Source organism: Cryptomeria japonica, chromosome 3 (genome assembly GCF_030272615.1).
Source record: "Cryptomeria japonica chromosome 3, Sugi_1.0, whole genome shotgun sequence".
Taxonomy (NCBI): Eukaryota; Viridiplantae; Streptophyta; class Pinopsida; order Cupressales; family Cupressaceae; genus Cryptomeria; species Cryptomeria japonica.
In genome coordinates, this window is record NC_081407.1 from 831,129,679 (window position 1) to 831,139,360 (window position 9,682).

Here is a 9,682-nt window from a genome sequence, read left to right on the forward strand (position 1 = left end):
TGAGAAGGAGTTTTTAGAGTGGGAAAATTAGGCAGTGATAGAGCTTTACAAAGAGCAGAGGAAGGTATGTTCGACAATTTTCTAAATTGCTACAGTTTGTTTTAAAAGATCTAGGTGTTCTTTAGCTTCTTGTTTTTGGTTTCAATTTCCTTCTTTGCCTGGGATTGATTTGGGAAAAACCACGAAATAAAATATGAGGCCCGTTTTACCCAAATTGATGAGTTTGTCTCCCTTTGTAAGCTCTTTACTAGAGTTGGGTGACACAACCCTAGTTCAGCTAGATTTAGAGGTATTTCCAAAGAGAGTAAAGAATTTAACCGTAGACCCCATGATGAGAGTTGTGGCTCAGAGTGGATTATTAGAAGTAGCCGCCTTCCCCACAACAACTCCCTTCCCAGACTTAGTCTTAGATTGCATGAATCATTATGACAATGGCAATAGGTGCATAAGGAGAAATGATGGTGAAGTCTTGTTGTCTATTGACAGACAGATAGTAATGGCAGCCATGGGTATTCCAGACTGGGAACCTTATGAAGATGGGACCATTGGTAAATCTTATAGGATCTTCTCTAAGAAGAAGCAATATTATGGAATAGTGATTCCCCGGAATTGGCTCATAAAACTCCAAAAAGGGGGCTCGAGGCTACTGAGACCTTTAACTCATGAACATTTAATTCCAACAATCCAAGATTTGGTCATACTGCTAAGCAGGGTGAAGGGTAATTATCACTCTTTTTATTGGGAAGACTGGATGTATTTCTTCGTCCAGGTCACTCTGGATAGTAGCCGGTTCATTGACTGGGGAACTGTTATTGCTGAAAGATTACATGAGGGTTTGAGCAATTATCTTGGAATGCCTAATTTTTATATCACATCTTATTTGCTATACATGCTTGCCTATGTGAGAGAATGGTCGAGGTTGTCACATGTAAAATGGGTAAAAGGCATGAGGATTTATGAGTATCATCCTAGTTTAACTTTGAAAGGGCATGTTCATGATTATCTTCGCTAGAATGATGTTTTCGCTGGAAGGCTGACCTTTGAGTTATATGAAAATTTGCATAGAAGAATGTTTGTAGAAGCAATTGAGCTTATCAACATATATGGCAGTTTCTTCATACAGTTCAACCATTTCACTTATTTAAGAGTCAAAGGATTTAAGGGTGAACCCTTTAGACTTCCTACGTACATCTCAGACTCTTGCATATTGATTGAAGTATCTAGACAACTTGCTTATGTTGCAAAAGATTATGGTGAGGACTCCGACACAAGTGGGATCTTTCCCATTGATTTAGGTCATTATAGCTGTAAGTTAGTCTCTGATGCATTGAACCTTGAACTTGAATTTAAAAGGTTCCATTTAAAGTCCTTTGTAAAGAGGGATAACTTTGACAATAGGGGTTTCATTACTCAATAGGTAAAGAAAGCAGTACCTGATTTGCATGTTCCTTAGTTGGAGGATTATTGGGAGGGTTGCCAGGATGAATTTGAAGTATGGAGAAGGAGTTGGTCCAGGTTAACTCTAAAGCAAATTCATGACATGAAGTTGCCTATGGATACCTCGGATGTCACCTCCGATGATGAAGACATCTTTAACTCAGAGTGTATGAAATAGGTTCATGATGAACCTCTTCCAGAAATAGATTGGAACAAGAAGATGGGTGATAGTGTTCAGACACACACTTTCGCTGTAATCTGAAGGATGGAAAATTGGCTTAGGGGTCACCGTTTTCACCCAGCACGAGCAACCAGTTCAAGAAGAAAAAGTAGGAAGAGAAGTACTAGAAGTAAAATTTATGTTGTGACTAACATTCCTATTTCTAATGCAGGAAAAGCATAGGAAAGGATTAAAGAAGAGAAACTTAACATTGGGGTTGAGCTTTCTATTGCTGACTGGGTTACTAGATCGAGATCAAAGAAGGGTTTTAAACAACCAATTTCTCACCTCATTCTGGATTTAGACCTAGAGGAAACACCGAATAAGATGGCATCCCCTATTTCTGAAGTGGACAAGGTTTCAATTGACATAGACACTATTTTTTAGGACTCAGGAACACTCGAAATCCAGTCTCATATAGACCATACTATGCCACCATCCTCAGCAGGGTTTCCATCCATGTCTTCAAAAGAAATAACCTTAGCACCAAAATGGCTAAGTGATTCCATCACCAGGAAAAGGAATGTAGTTCTGATTTCAGTATCAATGGAGGATGTTGTAAGTAAATGTTTGGGAAGGTCTACAAAGCCCAAAAAGTTAAAAATAGAGGCAATGATTGACTTTGATGAAAATACTAAGCATTGGACTGATGGCACTGCTAGACCTGAGCCTAAGAAAGATTCTACTATGACTTTAGAAGTAGATTATGTTTTTGAATGAATAGATTTGGGAATCGAAACTAGAGCCGTGCATGTTAAACACTTGGAGTCTTCCACCAAACGAATCATCTCCCGTACCTGGAAGGATGAGAGGGACAAGGCTGAGTTGAAACAAAGTTTAACACAAATGGCTCAGTATATCCATGCTTTGTAGAACAACCTGTTGCCATTACCCCAACATTCAAGTCCTTTAAGTCTAAAGTCACCTAGCAATAAAAAATTCTTGGATGAAGTTCAACAGAACAGGATGATCACCGAGGTTTTCTCAGAATGGCTCACCACAATTATGTGCCAGGCAACCAATTACATAACTGACTTGGTCCTGATTTCTAAGGATTCCAATGAGGTCACCAAAGCCTTAGACTCTGACTTGATCTCATGGCAGAAGGAGAAGTCCAAATGGGTTGTGATTTTGAAGCAGATGTGGGATATTCAACATTATGGGCTAATGAACTTTTTTGTTGAAAACCAAGTGTTAGGACTAAATGAAGATGTTATGTTCATTTGCAAGGAGAGTATTGAATGGCGCAATTATATTATTAAGTAGGGTTATAGTGAGTCAGCCAGTCTATGTGATGAATTAACAGCCTTGAGGGCGACCATGCAGAAGGACTTACACTGTGTGGATGTTCAATTACTTAAGGAAGATGGTGAAACTCTGGAAGACACCAAAGGAGATGATTAACCAGTTCTGAAGCCACATCAGACAGATCAAGATGGAGAAATCCTTGTCCATGGAAGATTTCACAGGGATCTCTAAGGTGGAATCAATGCTCATCGTTTGCCTCGATCATTTGGATTGCCAAAGAGAAAGAAGGAGCTCTGGAAACAGAGGGTTATTCATATCAGTTTGCCACACGTAATGGTAATCCAGGAGTTTTCAAAAGTGCACCGAGAGTGGAGCGTGGCTAAGGCAGTGATGGTGTCTATTAGGGACACTAACCTGAGCGATCACACTGAAATAGAGCAGACTACATGACTAGCACTACTGGCAGTTGTTTGCCAGCAAGCCTAGTTATTCTCTTTAAATTTTGGTTGTTGCAGTTAGGGTGGTTTTTTGTTAACTCCTATGAGTGAATTTTTACTTTAGTTAAAAGAAATATTAGGTCTGGTGACCTATAAATATTTGATGTAATGACTTGATATGGGTTCGCTAAGTTTTTGAAAAAGACTATCTTTAAGACCAGCTAAGAACATTTTGTGTATGAATAAAGTGAATGATCATCTATGAATGTGAAATCTTTTTAACAGCTATTTTCAGTTTCAAATCTGTGTTTTTGATTTTGAAGTCCGATTTCTATGTAAATCTATTTCAAAGAAAAGGCTGTTATACTTTCTATATGTGCAGGAAACTATTGGCTAAGTTCATCTTTATAAGCTTTTGCATTTTATTTTAGTGTTCATATAAAGTCGGTCGGCTTTATATAAAAATTTATGTATGGATCAGTGCTTGCATTCATCCTGTATTGACTGGTGTATGCAATTGCCTTTAAGTGCTTTCTGGTGAAAAGCATTCTATTGATTATATGTAATTTGGAGCCAAATGAATATTTACTAGAAGGAGTTGTACCTAAATTCAGAGGTTAATCAATTAGATGATTTTCCAACTGTTTGGTGAAAATTTTGTCTACTCTTCTATGATTCACAGTGCTTTAAATTAAATAGATAAGAAAAGACAAATCTATTTACCAATAGATTTTTGGCAACTCTGCTGGGGATCAAAGAGAATAATTAGTTTAAAAAAAAAAAAAAAAAAGATTGTCATTATAGTATACTCTGTTCTTCATAAATGGTATTGCCTCTTGAAGGGTTTTTGTCTGTGTTACAACCAAACCTAAAATGGGTACAAGAGGAACAAAGTAACATTACCTCAGAGCTGGATACTCTAGCCTGGAGGCATAGAAGAAGTCAAGTAGAATATGATAGAATAAGTGCTCTTCTTAGTGAGATAGAAAGACAATCGGATCAACCCGTGTTAGTCATTGAAAGAATAGTAGTTCCTAGGGCTTTCTTTATCCATGTCCCTGATAATCAATTTCAGATTCCCAGATGTTTGTTGCCCTGATCCTTTCACACTGGACTCCAGACCATATACTAGATCCAAGAGGAGAGGAGGGGTTTCTGATCCTATTTTTGAAGAATTGCAGAATCTAAGTTCTCAACCCACCTTCTCGCCTCATTGAAGAGAAAGGAGTAGACCTCCATCTCTTTTTTCATCATCACCGATATCTCTAGTTTGTCAAGCATTGGTTCTGCACAGTGTTCTATACCCATTTCATTTAATCCTACTCCCCTTAATATTATTCTTCCAATGGTGGCCAATAACCCTTGGGGGGCAGTTGTAGGCCCATTGAACTTAGGTTTGAACCTTAACCCCTTGCCAAAAGCTGTCAGAGATCATTTGCCCAAATTTAGTGGGGATGGGACGGTCACAATAGATGAGCATTTGAATGCTTTCAGTATAGCCTATGGAGTGATAGCAGTTCAACATGAAGATGTTGCTATGAGGCTGTTTATCCAAACATTGACAGGAGTTGCAGCTGATTGGTTTTATCATTTGCTGAATAGTGTGATAATGACTTGGCAGGATTTAAAGACAAGGTTCGAAGCTAAGTTCAAGGTAGCTGAAAATGAACACTCCCTTCTAGCTCAGTTATCCCAATTGAAAAAGGAACTTCCTGAATCTATGAGGGACTTTGTGGAAAGATTTGACAAGATTCTACATAAGATTCCGGTTAACCAAAAACCTTCAAATGATAATCTCAAATGTTTTTTTATTAATTCGATGCCCTTTGAAATAAGTTTCTTGATACGTAGGCAAAGGGTTGCTGATTTGAATGCCGCTAAAACTCTCATAGTTGAATTAGAGGATGATATGATTACTGCAGGCAAATGGAAATGAGAAGTACAAACATCTAATACTCAACCTGTTACTTCCTCAGATCCTGTTATTCAATGGTTACTAAATGATGTAATTGCTCTAAAGAGACTGGCTCCTAAAGCAAGTACTTCCTATTCCCAGCCATATCAAGATATCCATAGAAAATATCTGAATCAACAGGGAGGAGGTGGAGGAAGACAATTACAATTACCCCCTATTCACCAAAGACTTGCTATTGAAGCACAACCACTTAAGACAAATTCTTGTGTGTTTCATTTAACTGATGAACATGATGGATCTTCGTGCCTAGAGATGGTTCGTTTTCTCAAATTATTAGTAAAGGGGAAACAGTCTTAGAAGTGGATAATGATAGACCAAATGTGCCACTAGCGCTAGTCATGTAGTCTGCTCTATTTCAGTGTGATTGCTCGGGTTAGTGTCCTGAACAGACACCATCACCGCCTTGGTCGTGCTCCACTCTCGGTGTACTTTTAAAAACTCCTGGATTACCATTACATGTGGCAAACTGATATGAATAACCCTCTATTTCCAGAGCTCCTTCTTTCTCTTCACCATTTGCACTTTATCTCTGTAAGAATCCAGATGATCGAGGCAAATGGTGAGCACCGCTTCCACCTTAGAGATCCCTGTAAAATCTTCCATAGACAAGGATTTCTCCATCTTGATCTGTCTGATGTGGCTGCCAAACTGGTTAATCATCTTCGTGGTGTCTTCCAGAGTTTCACCATCTTCCTTAAGTAATTGAACATCCACACAGTGTAAGTCCTTCTGCATGGTCACCCTCAAGGCTATTAATTTGCCACACAGACTGGCTGACTCAGTATAACCCTACTTAATAATCTGATTGCACCATTCAATACTCTCCTTGCAAATGAACATAACATCTTCATTTAGTCCTGACACTTGGTTTTCAGCAAGAAAGTTCATTAGACCATAATGTTGAATATCCCGCATCTGTTTTGAAATCATAGCCCATTTGGACTTCTCCTTCTGCCATGAGATCAAGTCGAAGTCTAAGGCTTTGGTGACCTCATTGGCATCTTTAAAAATTTGGACCAAGTTGGTTATGTAATTGGTTGCCTAGCACATAACTATGGTGACCCATTCTGAGAATACCTCAGTGATCATCTTGTTCCGTTGAACTTCATCCAAGAATTTTTGATTGCTAGGTGACTTTGGACTAAAAGGACCCAAATGTTGGGATAATGGCAATGGGTTATTTTGCAAAGCATGGATATACTGAGCCATTTGTGTTAAACTTTGTTTCAACTCAGCCTTGTCCCTCTCATCCTTCCAGGTATGGGAGATGATTCATTTGGTGGAAGACTCCAAGTGCTTAATATCCATGGCTCTGGTTACGATTCCTAAATCTATTCGTTCAATAGCATAATCTGCTTCTGAAGCCATAGCAGCATCTTTGTTAGGTTCAAGTCTAGCAATGTCAGCAGTCCAATGCTTAGTATTTTCATCAAAGTCAATGATTGCCTCTGTTTTTAACTTTTTGGGCTTTGTAGACCTTCGTAGACATTTACTTACAACATCCTCCATTGATACTCAAATCGAAACTACATTCCTTTTCTTGGTGATGGAATCACTTAGCCATTTTGGTGCTAAGGTTAGTTATTTTGAAGACATGGATGGAAACCCTGCTGAGGATGGCGACATAGTATGGTCTATATGAGACTGGATTTCGAGTGTTCCCGAGTCCTGAAAAATAGTGTCTATGTCAATTGAAACCTTGTCCACTTTAGAAATAGGGGATGCCAGCTTATTCGGTGTTTCCTCTAGGTCTACATCAAGAATGAGGTGAGAAACTAGTGGTTTAAAACCCTTCTTAAATCTCAATCTAGCAACCCAGCCAGCAACAAAAATCTCAACCCCAATGTTAAGTTTCTCTTCTTTAATCCTTTGCTGTTCTTTTCCTGCATCAGAAATGGGAATGTTAGTCATAATAGAAATTTTACTTGTAGTATTCCTCTTCCTACTTTTGTTGTTTGACCTGGTGGCTCATGTTGGGTGAAAATGGTGACCCCTAAGACAATTTTCTATCCTTCGGATTACACCAAAAGTGTGTGTTTGAACACTGTCGCCCATCTTCTTGTTCCAATCTATTTTCGGAAGAGGTTCATCATTAAGTTGTTTCATAAACTCTGAGTCAAGGATGTCTTCATCATCGGAGGTGACATCCGAGGTATCCATAGGTAACTTCATGTTGTGAATTTACTTTAGAGTTAACCTAGACCAACTCCTTCGCACTTCAAATTCATCTTGGCAACCCTCCCAATAATCCTCCAACTGAGGAACATGCTAATCAGGTATCACTTTCTTTACATATTGAGCAATGAAACCCCTACTGTCAAAGTTATCCCTCTTTACAAAGGACTTCAAATGGAACCTTTTAAATTCAAGTTCAAGGTTAAATGCATCAGAGACTAACTTATAGCGTGTTAGTCTACTCCTTTAAATTTTCCGCACCGAAAGAAATTTTTTGTTTTGTGGTCTTTCTTGAACTTGAACCTTTGAACCTTTCAAAAAGTGGTTCAAAGTTCAAAGTTCAAAGTCAGTTTATGAAGTAATGGATTTCTATTCAATAGGGCATCAATAGAATTTGTAATAGTTGTTGTTGAACTTGAACCTTTGAACCTTTTAACAGTTGGTTCAGGGTTCAAGGTTCAAACATGTTGGATTAAGTCCTTTGTGAGTCATGTTCATAAAGTGTGAGTCCTTGTTTGACCAAATGTTTTTTTCTCTAGTTCAGTCTTGAACTTGAACCTTCGAACTACTTTTTAATGATTCAGGGTTCAAGGTTCGAAGATAGATAATTTTGAAGACAAAGTAATGAAGTATCAGCATATAAAGGAATATTCTGGATTTGAATGATGAACCTCAAAGTTAATGAATGATAATGACATCCGTAATAGAGATAATCATGTTGAGAAAAGATATGAAAGGAGAAGGTATGCAGGAATTAATAAGGTGTCACGATCAAATCCTTTCGGCACAATTGGCATGGATAATCATGCAGGCAGGAATCATAAAGAGTCGTGTAACCGACATTTCAGGTTATGTGATAAGTCTGTTTCTTTGAAAATAAGTTATTGGCCTCTATTGTTTGTTCAATTTAGTCAGTAGGGGAGTAGCGGTGGTGGTAGTTTCTCTTCTCAACTTTGTGTGAATTTTTCAGTTTTGCATGAAAGGTCATTCTCACAAAAAGGATAAAGGTGAGCAGAAAAGCAAGGCATTACAAAGCAAAGGGCAATTGACTCCTGTAAGAGTTACCCGCTCTAAAGCCAGGAGTAAAAGAAAACCCTCATCTCTAGACACAGTAGTGGTTGATCTTGAAATGGATGCCATTCAAAATAATCCAAGTTCAGAGCAAAAAAATCTAGATGATGAGGACACCAGCCAACAAGAACAGGAAACTTTTCAAGTGGACTCTACCATAATAATAAGAGATGAAAAAGATGTAGGAACTGATTCTGGAAAGACTCCAGCTTCCACAGGCCCAGTCTGGTTGGATAATATGCTTGGTAGCAAGAAGAGAAATATAGTCCCTACCTCCATTCCAATAAAGGATATGGTGAGTAAGTGCTTGGGAAAGACTCCCAAAGCCAAGAAATCAAAGACTGTGTCAAAAATTGATTTTGACGTTGACAATGGAAATTGGGTGGTAGAAATTGCACATCCATTGACAAATGCTAAGATAGAAAATCCTACAGTTTAGGATTTTGCCATTGAAAAGGTGAGCATAGGGACTGCTACTTGTGCCACAGACGTCCTTCATCTCTAAGCTTCAACTAAGAAGATTATCACAAGGACTTGGAAAGATGAAAGGGACAAACGTCAAATGAAGGAGATGTTGCGCAGAATGGCAGAGTACATTGAAGCAATAAATAGTTTGAATCCTCAACCCTTGTCACAACTGCCTATGTCATTTGATCCAAAGTCCCTGGCCAATTAGAAAACCTTGGAACAAATACAGAAATGTAGACTGATAACAGAGACCGTAATGGAGTGGTTGGAGCAGATGCGAAAATCTGGAGCTGAGTATTTTGTGAACCTGAGTAAAGTCCATAATGGGGCAATACAGGTAATGAAAGAATTAGATATAGAAATAAGTAATTTGAAAAATGAAGAGGTGTAATGGGCAACAAGGGCTGCACAAATGTGAGAAGTACAGACTTACGGAGTTATGAAATTCTTGGTTGAGAAACCAGTGCCAGGACTGGTTTATAGCATCTTATATGTCTACCAAAAGAACATTGAATGGAGGGATTCTCTGATAAAATAGGCATATGAAGAATTCACGAAATTGGTAGACCAACTTGCAGAGTTCACCTCTTCCATGTGAAATGAGCTCCTATGCATTGGAATTAAGTGCCGAAAAGGTGACAGGACACTAGA